This window comes from Engystomops pustulosus, chromosome 7, assembly GCF_040894005.1.
Source record: "Engystomops pustulosus chromosome 7, aEngPut4.maternal, whole genome shotgun sequence".
Taxonomy (NCBI): Eukaryota; Metazoa; Chordata; class Amphibia; order Anura; family Leptodactylidae; genus Engystomops; species Engystomops pustulosus.
The window spans coordinates 121,398,332-121,419,942 of record NC_092417.1 but is presented as its reverse complement, the minus strand read 5'-3'; positions in this window follow the sequence as shown (position 1 = coordinate 121,419,942).

Genomic DNA, 21,611 nt, shown 5'->3' with positions numbered 1-21,611 from the left:
CTCCTCTCATACTGTGGCCTCTTCTCTCTTACTATGGCCCCTCTTCTCATACTGTGGAGCCCTCCTCTCATACTGTGCCCCCCTCCTCTCAGTGGCCCCCTTTTCTCATACTGTGACCTCTCCTCTCATACTATGGCCCCTCCTCTCATACTGTGGCCTCTTCTCTCTTACTATGGCCCCTCTTCTCATACTGTGGAGCCCTCCTCTAATACTGTGACCCCCTCCTCTCAGCGGCCCCCTCCTATCATACTATGGCCTCTCCTCTCATACTGTGCCCCCTTCTTGTATACAGTGGACCCCTCCTCTCATACTGTTGCGCCCTAATTTGAGTAGCTCCCTCTTCTAATACAGTGGCTCTCTCCTCTCATACTGTGCCTCTCTCCTCTCATACTGTGCCCCCCTCCTCTCATACTGTGACTCTCTCCTCTCATACTGTGGGCCCCCTCCTTTCATACTGTGCTCCCTCCTCTCATACAGTGGTCCCCTCCTCTCAGTGGCCCCTCCTCTAATACTGTGCTCCCCTTCTCTCAGTGGACCCCTCCTTTCATACTGTGGTGCCATCCTTTCAGTGGCCCCCTTTTCTTATACAGTGGTTCTTTCCTCTCAGTGGCTTCTCCTCTCATAGTGTTGCCCCCTGCCCTCAGAGTGTTGCCCCCTCCTCTCATACTGTGGTGCCTTCCTCTGAGTGCCCCCCTCTCTCATACAGTGGACCCCTCTTCTCAAACAGTGAACACCTCTTCTCATACTGTGGCCCCTTTCACATACTGTGGGCCCCTCCTCTCATACTGTGGCACCATCTGTCATACTGTGGTGCCCTCCTATGAGTGACCCCTTATCTCATACCGTGACCCCCCCTCTCATACAGTGAACCACTACTCTCATACCCTGGAACCCCCCTCTGAATCACCCCCTCCTCTTATACAGTGGTGCCCTCCTCTCATACAGTGAACTCCTCTTTTCATACTGTGGCCCCTTCTTTCATACTGTGGCTATCTACTCTCATACTGAGGCCCCTTCCTTTCATACTGAGGCCCCTTCCTTTCATACTGAGGCCCCTTTCTCTCATACTGTGACGCCCTCCTCTCATATTGTGGCCCCCTCCTCTCTGTGGCTCTGTCTTCTCATACTGTGGCCTTCTCCTCTCATACAATGCCCTCCTATTCTGTGTATTAATTATTATTCTGTAGAGCAGAAACAGAGATGTGTGAAGGCAGCAGAAGATGATCCTCCCTTCTGCCTCTGGACCCAAAGCCCCTTTAGTGTATCAGGACTGTGAGCAGGAAGTGGGACAACACAAGATACGCCGGGACAGTCTTCCAACTGTGACTGTCCTGCCGAATCAGCTGCTTATGAATGTGGCTAGGCCTTGATTCTGTATGTTTTACAGAGGCAACAGAGAAGAAAATTAGAGAACAATTGTTTGACAATTGAAGTTTGACCACTTCATTTTTACAGAAATAATGTAATCTCTATTGATCAACATTTGGTGGATTTTTTTGAATGTGGAACACCTTTCCATTGTTCCCCCGCAGTCCTGCTTCTTCCTCTCCCCAGGGCTCCAAGAAGATGAGGTGGATGTCACAGTGCCATCCCCTCAGTTGATCCTGCCTCCTTCTCCTTGTCATCTCGGAGCCTCATGGAGAGAAGGAAGGAGGACTGTGGGGGAACGATGGAAAGGTGAGTTGGTCCCGCCTCCTGGTCTCTGCACCTCTAGTCTGTTGGGGCAGACACCAGAAGGAGGGACATTTTCCGTACCGCCCAAAAAACGGGGTGGCGCCCAAAAAACTGGACTGTTCCACCGAATCCGGGATCGTTAGGAGCTATGCATTACTAATCTCTCACACTGCTCTGGTGGGATTTTGCACCACTCTTCTTCCAGTCTCTTCCACAGTTCTGTGACGGTTGTGGGTTTGGCCATAATTTTATTACCAAAGATTTTTTATTGTGTTTAGATCAGGACTGTGTGGCAGGGGCATTGGCCTGCATGAACATTGCTGACTGAGTGAAAAATGCCAGGAAGGAAGCACTTGTTGTTGAAGAAGATTTTTGAGGTTTAACTCCTTCTGCAGAAAATATTCCCCAAACCATGACACTTCCTCCATCACTTTTTACTGACTTCTCTACACACTTTGGGCTCAGTCTTCCCCCTACGTTGTTGAAGAACATCAGATCTAAATAATTTCAACTTGCTTTCACCACTTGACCATAAGGGTCTTTGGATACACAAGGGTTTAACAGTCCCCCTCCGCGTTGCAAGGTGATTTTCGAATGATGTGAGTCTTTGTTTCCAGCGCTGGAATGGATTGAGTAACACAGAAAAGACACACTGTCCTTACTGAAGATTAGCTCAAGACAAGACTGCTTTATTTTTGGCACTGAAACACTTATATAGAAAATGACAAGACACTTTGCATAGGGCGTGGAAGTACAGAAGCAGGCAATACTATTGGGTGGTGTGACCTCGGAAATGCAACACTATTGGATGCAAGCACACAATGAACCATTGGCTGTCTTCACACAAACAAAATGCCCAGGTGTTCCCCTGAATACCTTCCTCTAGGTGGTGCTACTGAGCGCTAAGTCTTTGTGTTTTCTACCTTACTGTGTTTGAATAGAATCCCCACACAAATTTTAGTTTTCAATAGACAAATTATGTGAAATGAATGCTGAGTCTTAAAATGGCTGACAGTATGCAACATGGCGTGCGAGACCAGTGTGATCTCCTTAACACCACTAAAATGAGGGTTTGGTCACAGAAGAGTGGGCTTGGAGGCCAAATGCTCTTAAACTTTAAGACACCGTATGACAAGAAAGCCTTAGCCCATTCAGTGCTGAACTGGCAAGCAATTCCAGCTGCAGTTTTGAAACGATTACCCATAGAGATTCTACATAGTGGGGGTCATTTACTAAGGGCCCGATTCGCGTTTTCCCGACTTGTTACACGAATATTTCCGATTTGCACCGTTTGTACCTGAATTGCCCCGGGATTTTGGCGCACGCGATCGGATTGTGGCGCATCGGCGCCGGCATGCGCGCGATGGAAATCGGGGGGCGTTGCAGAGTGAAAACCCAACGGATTCGTAAAAACCGCAGCATTTAAAAAAAAAATTGTGTCGCAAAAATTTCACTCACCTTCATCCAGGATAGGCCGGTGTATTTCGAGGCATTCCAGCGGACTTCAGCGCAGCAGCGCCACCTGGTGGACGGCGGAGGAACTACCATCATAAATCCCGGCTGGACCCGAATCCAGCGCAGAGTACGCGCCGCTGGATCGCGAATGGGCCAGGTAAGTAAATGTGCCCCATTATGTTTTCCACCTTTGCATTTGTCTTTCAAGGGTGACTGCCCATCTTGGGGGACTTGAATGAGTTTGTGATGTTATAAAGATACAATATTGATATTGTAGAAATGATTCTTGGAATGACCAACTTCTCTTGCTGTGGCTGATAGGGTCACCACTTGGGCCCTCATTTGGACAATCATTTGGCACATCATTTTTGTGGTAAAAAGTGGAAAGTTAGGCTATGAGTTAAATAGAGATTGTCCGCTAAAATTAGCACCAGGTGCCACATTAACACCAATGGGGGAAATGTAACAATTAGACTGTGCCGGAAAACTCGAGTAATTTGCACCTGCATTGCCGTATGCCACATTTATTGAATGTTTTAGACCATTTTAGGCAGTTTTCAATTCAATATTGTAGTGCAGGAAACTAGAGCAACTAGTAGAAAGGTGCAAAGTACGACTAGCAATTGTTAAGACCGACACTGACGTTTTATCGTGACACTTTGTACTTCATGTTAGTTTAAAAATTTTAATGGTAGGTTTTGCGTTTGTTTATGAAAAATATCGGATATTTGGTGAAATTTTTGAAAAATTCTTGATTTTCGAAATTCAAAAACACAAAATCATACTTTTCAGGGTCTTGCTAAGATTTCAAGTCACATGAAGTCCTAAATAAAACCCCATAAATTACCCCATTATAGAAACTGCACCCCTTAATGTAAGTAAACGTTCTGAAGTACGTTAACCCTTAAATTGTTTTACAGGAGATAAAACAAAATTGTGTGCAATTTTAACATTTTAATGTTTTTGGCTAAATGAATGTGTTTTTCAAAAAATGTACAAATTCTCAGTGGATAAAATACAAAAACGCTCCACAAAGTTTGATACCCAATTTATCCCAAGTATAACAATACCCCATATATGTTGTGGTAAACTGCTGTATGGGCACACGCCAGGGCATTGAAGGAAATGTGTGCCATTCAGAGCATATTATGCATTGGACATATGAGGGCTTATTTTCTGCGAGATTAGATGCACTTTATAAATACTTCATTTTAGTAGGTCATTAGCTTATTGATGAGATTTTATTAATTCTTGAATGTATTAAGGAAAAAAAAAAATCGTAAATTCTGGTTTCCTTAATTCTTGCACTTTCTGGGGGTCATACACCATACCATAAAAATAATATACGGTATTATATTTATTCTATAGATCACTACGATTATGGTGATACCTCATTGATATAGTTTTTTAAATATATTTTTATAGTTTTACTAACGAAAAACTATTATAGAGAAAATCTCATTTATTTTCATATCACCATCTTTTTGGAGACAAAACTTTAATAGTTTTTGTTTGACAGAGCTGTTTTAGGGCTTAAACTTATATACTCACCCTCCGATGTTGGCACGGCTCGTCTTCTTTCTTCCCCGCGGGTCCTCTTCTGTCATGGACGCGGCCATGTTTTCTTCCAGCAGGCGCATACTATGATGCGGCCGCTGCTGACTTCATAGTATGCGCCGGCCAGGAAGATAACATGGCCGCATCCATGAAAGAAGACAGAAGAACTAAGAAGGGGAAGAAAGAAGACGGGATGGGCCAACATCGGGGAGCCGCGTGGAACATTGGGACGCCGGAGGGTGAGTATATAAGTTTATTTTTTTTAATAGACTCATGTATAAGCCGAGGTGACGTTTTTCAGCACATTTTTTGTGCTGAAAAACTCGGCTTATACACGAGTATATACGGTATGTAGTGCTTTATTCATAAAAGTCAGTAAACCAAGTCCGATTTGTGTATGTGGGGGGGCACCCCAGAGGGCAAGGTTATTGTCATAAGTTCTTATAAATGTTTTCAGCATTTCGTAATCGGTATGTTCCTGTTGTCACTTACATCCCTAATCAAAGCCCATTCAGCAGAAGACCCAGGAAACCAGGCGCAATACATATACCATCCCCAACATTATTGCCCTGACTTAAAGGAAATCTACAATTTGTTTTAATGCATTGTGGACCATTCATACCTTGAGAATGCTGTAGCTACACTGATGCAGAAAAATATCTTGTTTAATCACTGAACTCAAAAAACAATTATAAAATTCAGGATCTTGGGAAAACTAGGTGTGGATTGGTTGCCCTTCATAAACACATTACACGGAGCTTCATGAACTGTCCAGATAGGACTAATCAACCTGAGCAAAATAACTTATACACAGCAGCTGGGGGATGGGGCAGGAATTGATTACCTCTGCCTGTCAGGGACAACATAGTGAATACAGTGTTCTCTGAAGCAGTGCAAAATTAGGGTAGAAGGAGAAGTGCTTGGGGCAGCCACAGGAGCGACAGAGCCTCATTATCATAATTTTATAATAGTTTTTTCAGCAAAACCACTCAGCTCAGGGATTTAACAAGATATGTTTCTGTATCAGTGTAGCTGCATCATTCTCAGGGTATGTTTGGTTCATAATGCATGAAATCAAACGGTAGATTTCCTTTAAATGTCATCCCTGCAGCCTCAGTTTACAAACTAAGAGCTGTGCACTAGCAGAGAGGGAAGGAGAAAGCAGAACTTCATATTACATTCTGCTACTTCACCCTCCAATGCCTTCACATTCCCAGACACCCTCAATATAGGTTCTATTACTATGGAGAAGTAGGGTGGGCCCCCAGAATCATTTTTATCTGTGGGCCCTAGGCACCCCAGTTCGACTCTGTATATTCATTTAATCAGTGATGATATTATACAAGTAATAGAATACAATATGTGTATGTAAAATAATAGAAATGTGAAGGGTTGTGATAGATGCTGTCTAGTAGTGGGACTAGCTGAGGGTGGGTGGACTAGACAATTGTGCGGAGCCTCTCCATCTAGAAGAAACATTGGAGATTAGTGATCCAGTGCACATTTAGACACAAATCACCCACCCACAAGTCACCTAGACGTATTTGTCTCACAGAGAAATGTACATGGTGACAGTTCCCTCTTGTGTTTGAGTTTAGTACAGCATGTGAAATTTTTAATATTAGAGGAAACGCTTTTTTTTATCCAGCATATGTAATAAAAGGGAAGTTTTATTTTTTTTTTTTTGTTCAAACATTTTTTTATTGAAAGTTTTCTTGTTTTTTAAGAGAGTAAATGTAACAGGACAAAGGTAAAGAAAACAAGGAGAGTACAGTACAGAACATTACATTAAATCGCCATCCCACCAGAACCCTCACCACCACACATCCTCCCAGCAGACAGAAGCCCAACCAGACAATAACATTAAAGGAACAATCCATAGATCTCATGAAGATGTTGCATGAAATTACATACAGGATACAAAACACATCACGTGACAGTATATATCCATTGCCGTAAGCATCCCAGTCAGTGTGCACACAGTCGGCTATGCCAGTAGTTTTCAAGACCGAGCCTGAAATTAAAAAAACTTACCTCCGCAATCCTCTTCACTCCGTATATCCGGCTTCTTCTGTTCTTAGCATCCTGGCAGTGAAAACAGAGGCACATCTATGCTCCGTGCCTGCACACAGTGAAAAGGAGATCCAGCGGTAAGTTTTTGACTTTATTATTTTTATGGGGCCAACGCTGTGGACATTTCATTGGGGAAGGGGGACTCTGGGAAAATTGCATTGGTGGGAGCACTGCTGGGGACAATTCTTTGAGGGGCGCCTCTGCTGTGGACATTTCATTAATGAAGGGGGGCTCTGATAGGGAAACTTCATTAAGGGGTGAATGATGCGGCAGGGCATTTCATTAGTGAGACAAGGCTGCTGCAGACATTTTATCAATGAAGGAAGCTGGTGCTGACCATTTAATTAGTGAGGGGAGGCTGCAGCTAACCATTTCATTAGTGAGGGGATGCTGCTGAACATTTTATTGATGAGAGGAGGCTACAGCTGGTCATTTATTTTTGAGTAGTGGATGCATTCCATACCCTATGCTTATACGTGAGTCTAAGTTTTCCCAGTTTTTTTTTTTTTATTTATTTCCCAGTAAAATTAGGTACGTCGGCTAATACTCGGTTCAGCTTATACTTGAGTATTTATGGTAGGTATATTCTTTTTACTCACAATGAAAAGACCAAAGGCAAGGGGACATTATAGGTGGGTGGGGATTGCTATAAAAAAGGGGTATTATGATATTACCTTTTCTGTAGCCCCCTTCTTATCAAGACATTATAAGGGGGCTACAGAAAAAGGGGCACTATTAAATGGGGCTACAGAAAAGGGGGCAGCTGTAGAAAAGGGGCATGTTAGACCAGGAGCTGCAGGATTTGGCCCATTATATGGGTTGTAGTTAGTTATGGAGTGCGGGGCATACAATTTTTTTTCCAGGGACCATGGTAAGAGGTAACCAGTCCATGGAAAATAAATTTTGGTGAATCCGGTCCCTGAATACAAAAATGTTGGGAAACACTGGGCTACATAATCAATCTACTAACTCTGACATTCGAGAGGAAAGACTTCTTCCCTTTATACTGTAAGTCAGTGAATAATTTCTGTTGAATACTGATTTTTTTTTTGGTTGCAGCTGTTTTTTCCCAATTTTGGATTTTAAATTTTAGCTTCTGTTAGAGACTCAGAATCTGCATCAACAAACTATTTCTTAACTAAGATGCTTCCTGCACTAAATACCACTGTATGAGTATTCTCTAAAATAACTTGAATCAGGAGCGTTGCTAGGGTGGTAAAAAGGCACTTTAAGTAATGCCCTCTCCTGTACATAACCCCTCACATTTGGTTGTGCCAATAACAACTTTACTGAGTGTATATACAGCTACAGAAACCACAGGGAAAATCCCCATGTGTTACATCCAGTGACTGCAGGTGACCTGTCCTCTATCTTCTCCATTAGGCATCACCACATCTTATGTTCCTTATTGACCCTACATCAGTGTTATCCTGCTGCTACCCATAACACTCTCCCCCAAATACTGTAAGACTTTGTCAGAGGCATTTACAGGGTTAACATGTGTGATCGGTGCCAACAGGTGTTACCGGTGGGTGTTTGCTGCAATATGCAGTTAACTCCCAACTTGTATGGAGAGGGCTCAGCCCATGAGCCCTCTTCATACAACTGCAGCCGATGTGGGGCATATGGTAAGGGGGTAAAAACAAGGGTTTATATATTTTAAATGGGTGGTGTGTTCTTTGGATTGTTTTTGTTTGGATTGTTTTTGTTTGGATTCTCAAGGCCACACTAAAATGGAACAATCAAAGAAATCTCTGCAATAAATTTGTTGCATGTGAGACGATTAAAACTACTTTCTATGGATAGCATCATAAAATCCCTAAATTCCCCAACATACCATCTGTTTATTTGCAAATCAAAGAATCACAAGTATCCATGTTTTATTTTATTTTATTAGTGAAGGCAACAGACCTTAAAATACTATCTGTTGTCTTGACAGAAACAAGTTAAAACAAAGTAATCTCAGAAATTGCTGTAAAGTTTCAAAAACCTCTAAAAAGAAGCCAAAATCCCTATGCTTACATTCCTGAACACTTGTTCACAACTTGTTTCTCGTGTCAGCTGGAAGATGAAGATACATTAGTCAAAGCATAGACAACAATTGTCAGGACAACTGTTTCTAACACACTGATAATCCATCATTGTGTAATTAATAACACAATGTACTTCTGAAAGAGATAATTCCAGCCTTTGTACGAGGTTCACTCACTAGTATTGCAAGACCTAAGCCAAGTATGTTGCTGGAATCAGCTTAGTCCATATACAAAATCTGTAAATGGGCCCTCAAATACTATTTACTAGTATGAAAGAAAGTGAAAGAAATAATTATTTGATTCCATGCTGATTTTGTCAGTTTACCCACTGACTAAGACATGATTTTAAGGGTAGGTTAATTTCAATATTGAGAGATACAATATCAAAAATAAAATCCAGAAAATCATATTGAATAAATGTATTAGCATTTTGTTGTGAGAAATTAGTATTTGATCCATCTGGCAAACCAGACATAATACATGGGGGCAAAACCCTTGTTGGCAAGCACAGCAGTCAATTTTTTTTTGTAGTTGAAGGTGAGTTTCATGCATGTGTCAGGAGGAATTTTGATACATATGACTGCGGCATGCAAGGGGCCAAAATTGTGGCAATGCACAGGTTTGGCCAAGGTTACAAAAGAATTTCTGCACCACTAAAGGGTTCTAATAGCACAGTGGCCTCCATAATCCTTAAAGGAAATCTACCATTTGATTTCATGCATTATAAACCAGACATACCTTGAGAATGCTGTACACTGATGCAGAAACATATCTTGTTGAATCCCTAAACTGAGTGGTTTTGCTGAAAAGCAATTATGACATTCAGGACCTTGGGAAAGTTGGGTTGCATTTAGCAGGCCATTTATAAACACATTACATTGAGCTTCCAAAACTGCCCAGACAGGACTTATCAACCTGAGCTGGATGACTCATATACAGCAGCTGGGGAATGGTGCAGCGATTGATTACTTCCGCCTGTGTTAAGGAGGTCGCACTGGTTTCGGACGCCATCTTCACTACTGTCCGCCATCTTAGATACAGCGGCCATGTTCCCTGACCATTGTCAAGTTAATGTCATCATTCATACTTCATTTTATGTAACCTGTTTGCTGGCCTGTCAGCTAATACCCTTTGACATTTAATGAGAAGCCAGTCTGTCCTTGATGCTGCATGATATTAGGATTCTGGAGCCACTTATCACCTTCTGACAGAGGAAATTAGTATAAACAATATCTGTGTACAAGGTCTCTGAGAACTGAGCACAATTAATTAACTTTTTTCCCAGAATGTGCTGATGACCAATAGTTTTGGAGTATACTATTCACGCCCCTTTGATGACTCTTCTGTCTGTTATATATTATGCATTTTGATTATTAAACGGTAGAAGATCTTTTCATACACTAAGAGATTGACATGTCTTAGTTTTTTATGTTAAAGTTCCTGGTACCAGGACAACCATGGGTTAACTAGGACTCACCTTACAAAAGTCAAGAGGGCTGTTGGGGCCCTGCATAAAAAATCCCTATCAGCCTGTCAGGCACAACACAGTCATAACATCATTCTCTAAGCAGTGCATACTTAATGAAAGGGGAGAAGCGTCGTGCCAGGCATAGAAGCGACAGAGCTTCATTATCATTATAATTTTATAAGACTTTTTTTCAGAAAAACCTCTCAGCTCAATGGTTAAACCCTTAAACAAGATATGTTTCTGGCTTAGCTCCAGAGATGTAGTAGAGAGATGGGAGAAAGTTACACAAAGTCAACTATTACTACAGCCCCCCGCCAGTTGGGGCTTTATGGCAGAGTGTTCCAACGTTCCAACAGAAGCCTCTCCTCTGTGCAAGACACGATTTGGTACGATTGCGTTGATACCAAATTTATACAGGTTTTATTGCGTTTTAATACATTTTCAAAAATTTAACGAATGTGTACGAAAGAGAAAAAAAAATGTTGCCATCTTCTAATAACTTTTTCATCCTTTGGGGTACGGAGCTGTGTGATGTGTAATTTTTTGTGAAATGAGACAACGTTTTCATTGCTACCATTTTGAGGTCTGTGCGACATTTTGATCACTTTTTATTCCATTTTTTATGTTTCAGGTAAGTAAATGTGCCCCATAGAGTTGCAAGTTCCCCAAGATCCTCATTTGTTTCCCCATATCTCCTCCCATTGGGCTAGCTTATTCTGACTTTCGAAATACATTTTTTCAAATGTCTTTATTTTGTACATTAAAGCCTCCCATTGTATAAGATTCAGAGGGTGAAATTTCAGCCAATTTCTTGCGATCAAAGCCTTAGCTATGAGCGACATTCTACGGATAATAACCATTTGTATTTTTGATAACCCAGTCATATGCACCTTTTGTAGGTCATTTAATATCAGTATCTTGATGGAAAAAGCGATTTGGAGACCCAATTGAGCATCAATTTTTTTATGGACAGAAGGTTTTAATACTTGGACATGGCCAGTTCAAATGGATAAAGTCAGCATTCAAGTTCCCACATCGAGGGCATCTTGATTCCTCATACATTCTCATTTTCTTAAGAAGTACTGGGGTATAATATAACCTATGAGTGAAATAATAGTGTATCATCCTAGGATTCATATTTAGTGAGCTTAAAGCCGTGTTTCGATAAACCCCATTCCATTAACTTAGAGTAAGGTGAATATCTTCACGGGTGTCCCTTGACCCACGTCTCGGGTCGCAGGCACAACCATGTCTCGCTCCGGTCCCCGCCCCCTCCGCGGCCCCCATCGCCCCCTCCGCGGCCCCCCTTCGCCCCCTCCGGGCCCCCATCGCCCCCCACGCTCCCGCTCAGGATTCGTCGGCCCCGCCGCCTAGGGTGCACCTGCCAGCCCACCGCTAATTAGTGCTGGCCATTTCCTGAAATTTTATAAAAGCTGGCCACTTCCTGGATTCCCCACCGGATCTTTGTGCCTCACAGCCATAGAAAAAGCTCCCCAGCATTCCTGTGTATTCCTGCATTCCTGCGTTCCTGTGTATTCCTACATTCCTGTGTAGTCGTGCATTCCACTTTGTTCCTGCTCCTGAGTCCTGTGTTCCTGTGTTGCTGTGTTCCTGTGTCCCGTGTCCCGTGTGCTTGTGTTCAGGTTCCCATCTGCCTGGACCACCTGTAGCTGACCCCGGATTTGGACTTCACCTGGCATCTTTGCCGCCTGCCCAGACCCTGTGCCTGGACCCGATCACGAGTCTGTCTTCCATTAAGGTACCTCGACCATCTGCTAGCCTGCTTTATCTACCTTCCACAGAACCTAGGCTGAGGCTCAATATGCCTTCCAAATATGATGGGGATGTGAAGTTGTGCAGGGGCTTTATTACCCAGTGCTCCTTGCATATTGAACTAATGCCGACACAGTTCGTAACGGAACGATCGAGAATGGCTTTTGTGATCAGACTTCTCACTGGAAGAGACCTGGCCTGGCCAAACCCCTCTGGGACAAGGGAGACCCAGTTACAGCAGATATTACCACTTTCTTTGCTGAACTACGGACCTTCTTTGAGGAACCAGCCCGGGCGTCTTCTGCTGAGACTGCCCTTCTGAACTAGTGCCAAGGGGACTGCTCCGTGGGAGACTATGCCGTGCAATTCCATATTCTGGCTTTCCTAGAATGAAGCAGCCTTGACATAGACAGGGAAATCTCTGCATCTATTGTGCCAACCCGGAACATTTCCTACAGTCGTGTCCAGTGAGTACACAGTGTCTAGGAAGTCATTCACACTTAAGTTTCCTAGGAGGAGCATCCCTCGGAGAGAGTAAAGCTTCTCCACGCCTGGATCTTCCAGTTCTGCTCAGCTTTGGAACCAGTGATCCCGTTCCAGTCTCGGCCTTCCTGGACCTCGGTTCTGCAGGGAATTTCATGGATGTCGCTCTGGTCTCCCGGCACCATCTTCCTCATCTCGTCTGTCAGTGGCCAGATCCTCTGTGACCTAGTCCAATATTGCTCTGAACCACTGTGTCTACAAGTGGGTGCCTTGCATAAAGAGAGACTGTTTTTCAATGTGCTTCCCAGCTCCACGTCCTCCGTTCTATTGGGACTTCTGTGGTTGCAAGAATAGAATAGAATAGAATGCTTTATTGTCCCCATAGGGGAAATTGACTTTGTCACAACGACAACAGCAACACCTCCATTCATGATCACAATTACACATATATACAAAACAGTAAGATACAACGTACATATACATATAAATAATAACAATTATCATAAAAGAGTCACTAAAAAGTTAAAATGGAGAAAAACACAATGGTTACAGATATTAATTACTAATTACTTGCCCATGTTAACTAATACAATTGCCCTAGGTATAAAGGAGTTTTTAAAACGATTCGTTCTACATTTAATATGCAGAAACCGGTCACTAAATGTGCTACGTTGACCCATCAATGTGGTATGTAATGGGTTTTTCTCATTACATACAATGGACTTAAATTGCAAGGACACGCACCTATCCTCAACTGTCAGACTGGGGAGGTTCTTCGATGGGGTCCTGAGTGCCAGTCTCGCTGCCTCGAGACTCTCCGACCAGTCTCCACCAGATCTTCTTCTGAGTCTTCCAAGCCATTGGTTGGTCTTCCTGCTGTTTATATGGACCTTGCTGACGTCTTCTCAGAGAGAGAGACTGCGGCTATGTTGGCCTATATCAAGGAAAATCTGCAGAAGGGGTTCATTCGCAAATCCTCTTCTGCTGTCGGTGCTGGATTCTTCTTCGTGGCCAAGAAGGATGGGTCCCTCTGTCCATTTATCGACTACCGTGGCCTCAATAAAATCGTGGTAAAAAACTCTACCTGCTACCCTTTGAACTGTGCAATGACATTTTTAGAGACTTTCTCTACACCTGTGTCATAGTCTACCTAGATGATATCTTGGTGTTTTCTGCTGACCTGGAGTCTCATCATGTCCACATACGACAAGTTCTTAGGTGCCTAAGGGCCAATCGTCTCTATGCCAAACTGGAAAAGTGCCTTTTCAATCTGAAGAATCTTCCATTCCTCAGATACATCATCTGCGGTACTTCAGTGGCCTCGCCCAGAAGGACTTTGTGCCATAAAGAGGTTCCTGGCTTTCGTCAATTACTTCCGGCAGTTTATATTGCATTTTTCCTCTCTCGTGTTTCCCATTGTGGCGTTAAAAAAAAAATAGAATGCTGATCCTAATTTCTGGGCTCTGGTGGCTGAAGATGCATTTTCCAAGCTTAAAACTGCCTTTGCTTCTACTCCTGTCCTTACGCTTTGTGAATTGCAGTTCTAGATATGTCATTTATCTCATAGAATGCACATGTAAGCTTCAATATATTGGGCGCACTACACAACCCCTGAGAGAATGTCTTAATAAGCATAGATCTAATATTGAAAATGGGTATGCATTACATAGTGTGTCTCGACATGCAGCCATGCATCATAACAAGAACTGTAAGGAGTTTAGCCTAACCCCAATAGAACATATAGAATCATCGATCCTACAAAGAGAGATGTTCTGGATATATAAGTTGCAAAGTTTGGTGCCCACAGGGCTAAATGAGAGCCTAGAGAATGTATTTTGATTACAGTCTCTCTTTATGCATACTCTGTACTAACCTATACCCTCATTTTCTCATAATATTTATTGTTTAATATTTCTCGTATTAATTGGTTGCTAGTATTTTACTGTATGTTTTCGTTGTTATCTTTATTTTATGCTTAATGCACATGGTCTGTGCTTATCTAATGGCTACACTTAATGTATTATATTCACAATTTATCATACTCTTACAGTACTCTCGTTTTCTAACCTCCGTTCGTTCTTTCCTCCATACAAGTGTTCTTTGTATTCCATCACTAGTACACGTCACTATAGCAACAGCAACGCTATTCTATTGCTATTGCGCATGCGCAAATATTCCCTGCTTGAGACCGCAACGTCACTTATCTGACGGAAAACCGGGTCTTATGATTCAACTTGCACAACTTTGAATTTCCTGCTTCTGTTCCCGCGAATAAGGCAACAACTGAACCAATCCTAGCACACTCCAGTTTCAGGTATGCTTTCCTATCAATATATATAAGACCAAGTGTTTGTTGTGTTTATATTGACCTTATTTTGAGAAAGGGTCCCAGCACTCGAAATGCGTTAATAGGACTAATTAATACTCATTTTATGATTTTACCTTTTAAATTGTCTTTACTATTATTATTAACAAATTAATAAAGTCTTACCAAAGACACCATTTTTGTTTCTTTGGATGGTTTATAGCGCCCCATCTAGTGCTCTTTTTTTTCTGTGCATTGTCTTCTTCACCGGCATCTTTTGGGTGACTGGTTATATTTGAGCCTTGGGAGCTGCATCCAAGAGACTAGTGTCTTTGATTCCACTATTGGATTGGACCATCTTACTGGACCCCAGTTTGGGCTTACGTTGCGTTCATTTCAAGTGGCAACAAGGTGAGTCTATTTGCTATTATTATTTCTCACTGGTGGAAATGTTATCACCCGAGGCGCCTTCCCCTGTGGCCTTTTATCTTTTTATTTCTTTCTTACACGAGCTGACGCAGAGAAACCATTCCAACTTGAGGTAGATACTTCCTCTGTAGGTGCTGGAGCTGTTCTCACCCAGAAAGGGCCTAATGGCCGAACACTCACTTGTGTGTTTTTCTCCAAGACCTTCTCTGCTGCCGAGAGGAATTACTCTATTGGAGATCAAGAACTTCTCGCTATTAAACTTGCCTTGGAAGAGGTGCGCTATCTTCTGGAGGGGGCTCGTCATCGTCAGTGTGTATACGGACCACAAGAATCTCCTTTACCTCCAGACTTCTCAGCACCTCAACCCATGACAAGCTCGCTGGTCCCTTTTCTTTTCTTGCTTTCATTTCCTGATCCACTTCCGCCCTGCTGAAAAGAAAGTCAAAGCTGATGCTATCTCTTGTGCCTCCGATGTGGTCGGAGAAGAACCGGCTCCGCAGCATTTTATCCCTCCTAAAAGACTGATTCTTTCTGCTCCAGTGGATTTTCGGCAACTCCCACCTGGCGAGACATATGTCTGACCTGCTTTGCGGAAAAAGATATTGACTTGGGGACATTCCTCTTGAGTGGCTAGGCATCCTGGGGTGCAGCGTTCGGTGGCCCTCATTTCTCGCTACTATTGGTGACCAGACCTGGTCAAAGATGTGTGAGAGTTTGTGGGTTCCTGCACGTCCTGTGCTAGTAACAAGCCTTCTTGCCTAAAACCTGCTGGTCTCCTGTTGCCGTTGCTGTTAACCAGCTACCCATGCACTCACGTGGCCATGGACTTTATTACGGGTCTACCATCTTCCTCTGGAAATTCCGTTATTGGGGTGGTAACTGACAGGTTCTCGAAAATGTCTCATTTTGTCCCACTGCTAGGAATGCCATCAGCTCCTCATCTGGCCTGTCTGTTCTTCATACATATCTTCTGGTTTCATGGACTCCCTCTGCACATTGTCTCGGACCGTGGGGTCCAGTTTGTTTCCAGATTCTGGCGTTCCCTCTGCAATTAACTGAAGGTCAAGCTGGACTTCTCCTCTGCATATCATTCCCAGACTAACAGGCAAGTAGAGAGAGTTAATCAAACGCTCGGCTGTTACCTTTGTCACTTTGTCTCTGCTCACCAGGACGACTGGTCCTCCCTCTTACCATGGGCAGAGTTCTCCTACAATTCCTTGGATTCTGAGTCTGCTGGCGCTGCACCATTCTTCATTGTCTTTGGAGGAATTCCACGCCCACCTCTTCCTCTGTCAGTGGCCTTAGATGTCCCTGCAGTGGGAGAATTGGTCCAGGACCTCAAATTGATCTACAAACAGACACGACAGTCATTGCTTCAGGCGTCTGTCTGCCCCAAGGCCCAAGCTGATAGAAAGCGCAGATCTCCTCCAGTTTTCTCTGCGGGTGACAAGGTGTTGCTATCATCTATATAGGTCCGCTAGAAGATTCCCAACCACATTCTTGGTCCACGTTTTCTGGGGCCATTGAGGTGATAAACTCCGCCGTCCACTATGCGCATCCTGAACTCCTTCCATGTCTCTCTCCTGAAGCCTGTCATCCTGAACCGCTTCTCTCAGCAATCTCCTCCTCTGGCTCTTGAGGCGGACTCCACTGATGTCTTCGAGGTAAAAGAGGTCCTGGACATGAAGACAGTGAGAGGGTAGGGGTTCTTTCTTGTAGACTAGAAGGGTTTTTTAGTCTGTAGAGAGATCTTGGAAGCCCGAGGACAATATCTTGGACCGTGGCCTCCTACAGAGGTTCCTCCAAACCAAGAAGAGGGGGAGGCCAAACAAAGGGGGGGGGGGGGGTACTGTCACGGGTGTCCCCACGTCGTAGGTCGCGGGTACACCCGTGTCTCGCTCCGGTCCCCGGCACCTCCGCGACTCCCATCGTACCCCCGTGCTGTCCTACCTCTCCAGGCTCCCGCTCAGGATTCGCCAGTGCGCCACGCGTGGCCCTGCGCACGCAGCAGCGCTTGAAGATTTAAAGGGCCAGCACACTGCTAATTGTATCAAAGTAAAAAAAAAAAAAAAAGGTTTTTGCGCTCACCGATATGAAGTCCGCCAAATGTGCAGGTGACTGTTCCGGGACCACGGGAAACAAGGTAATGCAGGAAACAAAGGATTTGTACACCGCACCAAATGAAGGTTAAAAAATCGAAACTTTAATTTGTCATCTTCTTACATTAAAACTTAAGGGAAAATTATTTTTTTAAACATATGTTGTGTGTAGCCGTGCAGCCTGGTAACCACAGGATAATTTTCCCTTGGATTTTAATGTAAGAAGATGTCACAGTTTTCATTGATACCAGCACTCTGAGGACTCCAATAAAGCAGCTGTCACTTTAAAATAGCTCTGTGCACAGCAAGTCCTGGGCTGCCTGGGACTGCAGGGAGATGCCTGGAGTCATGTCTGGTAATGGCCTGAGTGCCCATAGAAAGGGCTCTGAGTGCCACCTCTGGCACCAGTGCCATAGGTTAGCCATCACTGTTAAGACCCCCTCTTGAAAAATTTGATTAACTTTAGTAATACCCAGTGCTATCCATATTTTAACATCTAATATTTTCTAAAATTCCTTCAAATTTCTATTGTACCACAACGGAGTAACCTCCAATGCCCCCGTCCCTACCCTTATCTTCTTAAGAAGTTTCCAGCTCTCATTAATTAATCTGCATACCGGAAGATCTTTTGCAATACTCCCTGTCAATTGACCTGATTTGCAGACCTCAAAAAATATTACCTTTGGTTTTACGCTGAAGCTGGGCAAATGCCTCTGAATTGCACCATTTTGATAAAAAAAACACACTTTAGCTGCCAAAAAGTATAGTTTAAAATTGGGCATAAAAGCGGTGGCAGGACCAATATTTTTAATAAACCAATTCTATCAGCTATATTAAGGGGCAGTTTCACCCATACAGAAATTTTGGAACTAATTTTTGCAATCAGTGGCAAGATGTTTAACTCCACGCTTAATATCAGCAGAGATCTATACCCCCAGATATTCCATTGTTGAATGTGGTTCCAATACTTGAAGTTCACTGGTACACTCAGTGGGTATTTCTCCTATTGGAAGCCTTTCCTATGGACCGCTATGAGAAAATGTGGACTCGGGGAAAGATACATATCATGGGTTAAGTTGTTATAAAGATCCGGTGGCTAGGATTATCACTAACGGATCAGCTTCAGAAAAATTTAATTTAAAAAGAGGCACCTGGCAAGGATACCCTTTATCCCAATTATTGTTTAACATTTCATCGAGCCCTTAGCGGCATTGATAAGATCAAATTGAGATATAATGGGGTGTGGAAGTAAGGGAAGTTCTGATAAAATATTGCTTTACACCGACGATGTTCTGCTGTGCATGGGAAACTTGGTCAAGTCTATCCCGAAGGCAATCCAAACAATACAAGAATACGGTACATACTCCGCATTAGAAATTAACTGGCAAAAAACAGTGTTTCTTCCAATCCCCAAGAACTTTAATTGCGGAATGATGATGTCGGTTGTCAACTGTCAGAAGAGATCAACGATAACAATGAAACACAACTGCCAACAACTGTGGCTTTTTGTGGTGTGCAGACAGAGAAGAAGGGCATTGGTGAGAGCTCGGTGATGATGAGGTCCTAGATCAGCTAACAGCTGATTCAAGCAGAAGCATCTTATTTATTAGATTATTTTATTCTGTTTCTTTATAAATAATGGCTGGACCATTAAGCAAGCTCTTTAACCTCTGCTGTCTCCCCTTTCATCCTCAAAGACTGTAAGCTCTTTCGAGAAAGGCCTTTACTCCTATTGTTCGTTAGGACTGTTTGTACTCTTGGTCAGGTTTGCATTGGGTGGACTGCTTTCCTCCAAGAACAAGGACCAGGTGAGTGAGTGAATTCTGCAGGCAGACACCCTGCTAACAGCTACATTAAATAAGTCAGTCCGGGACAGTGAAAGACAGACAGCAGAAAGAAGTGTGGTGTGCAGACAGAGAAGAAGGGCATTGGTGAGAGCTCGGTGATGATGAGGTCCTAGATCAGCTAACAGCTGATTCAAGCAGAAGCATCTTATTTATTAGATTATTTTATTCTGTTTCTTTATAAATAATGGCTGGACCATTAAGCAAGCTCTTTAACCTCTGCTGTCTCCCCTTTCATCCTCAAAGACTGTAAGCTCTTTCGAGAAAGGCCTTTACTCCTATTGTTCGTTAGGACTGTTTGTACTCTTGGTCAGGTTTGCATTGGGTGGACTGCTTTCCTCCAAGAACAAGGACCAGGTGAGTGAGTGAATTCTGCAGGCAGACACCCTGCTAACAGCTACATTAAATAAGTCAGTCCGGGACAGTGAAAGACAGACAGCAGAAAGAAGTGTAAACTACCGCTCACCACTCCTCTTCCCCACATCAGTGACCAAAGATTTCACATATACACTCACCGGCCACTTTATTAGGTACACCATGCTACTAACGGGTTGGACCCCCTTTTGCCTTCAGAACTGCCTCAATTCTTCGTGGCATAGATTCAACAAGGTGCTGGAAGCATTCCTCAGAGATTTTGGTCCATATTGACATGATGGCATCACACAGTTGCTGCAGATTTGTCGGCTACACATCCATGATGCAAATCTCCCGTTCCACTACATCCCAAAGATGCTCTATTGGATTGAGATCTGGTGACTGTGGAGGCCATTTGAGTACAGTGAACTCATTGTCATGTTCAAGAAACCAGTCTGAGATGATTCCAGCTTTATGACATGGCGCATTATCCTGCTGAAAGTAGCCATCAGATGTTGGGTACATTGTGGTCATAAAGGGATGGACATGGTCAGCAGCAATACTCAGGTAGGCTGTGGTGTTGCAACGATGCTCAATTGGTACCAAGGGGCCCAAAGAGTGCCAAGAAAATATTCCCCACACTGTGACACCACCACCACCAGCCTGAACCGTTGATACAAGGCAGGCTGGATCCATGATTTCATGTTGTTGATGCCAAATTCTGACCCTACCATCCGAATGTTGCAGCAGAAATCGAGACTCATCAGACCAGGCAACGTTTTTCCAATCTTCTACTGTCCAATTTCGATGAGCTTGTGCAAATTGTAGCCTCAGTTTCCTGCTCTTAGCTGAAAGGAGTGGCACCCGGTGTGGTCTTCTGCTGCTGTAGCCCATCTGCCTCAAAGTTCGACGTACTGTGCGTTCAGAGATGCTCTTCTGCCTACCTTGGTTGTAATGGGTGGCGATTTGAGTCACTGTTGCCTTTCTATCAGCTTGAACCAGTTTGCCCATTCTCCTCTGACCTCTGACATCAACAAGGCATTTCCGCCCACAGAACTGCCGCTCACTGGATGTTTTTTCTTTTTCGGACCATTCTCTGTAAACCCTAGAGATGGTTGTGTGTGAAAATCCCAGTAGATCAGCAGTTTCTAAAATACTCAGACCAGCCCTTCTGGCACCGACAACCATGCCACGTTCAAAGGCACTCAAATCACCTTTGTTCCCCATACTGATGCTCGGTTTGTCGGTTTGAACTGCAGGAGATTGTCTTGACCATGTCTACATGCCTAAATGCACTGAGTTGCCGCCGTGTGATTGGCTGATTAGAAATTAAGTGTTAACAAGCAGTTGGACAGGTGTACTTAATAAAGTGGCCGGTGAGTGTACATGTATGCATTGGGGGAAATTTATCTACACTTCTATGACAGTTTGTCGAACAAGCACTTAAATAATAATTAAAATGATTATTTTTGCGGCAACACCACCATGGCTCCATGTGGATCTGGAGGGTCGAGGCCACCGGCAGAGTGGGCAGGCAAGGGGCATTCCTCCCCCCGCATGCATAATTTCTAGGAAGAAGTACACCAAGTCCACGTGATGGATGCGTAAAGAGGCCTATGCACCTTGATGTATAAATCATTATAGCGTTACAGTTAAGCTTTAAGGATTATGGAAACACCGACCGTGGGTGTTAGCGATGGGTCTTTGCTGTGATATGCAGCAAAGCCCATCTCTGTATAAAGAGGGCTCAGCCCGTGAGCCCTCTCCATACACCGTTCATAGCTCCGTGGCGGATATATCCGCCACGGAGCGTGAAGGGGTTAAGTAAGAATCACACCACAGGACACCTTAAAAGGAGGCTGGTGCTTGGCATCATTGTTTCTTGTCTGTTAACCATGGTTATTTCTAAAGAAACATGTGCAGTAATCATTGCACTTCACAAAACTGGCCTAATAGGGAAGAGTATCAAAGCTAGAAAGATTGCACCTCAGTCAACAATCTATCGCATCATCAAGGAATTCAAGGAGAGAGGTCCCATTGTTGCCAAAAGGCTCTAAGGCGCCC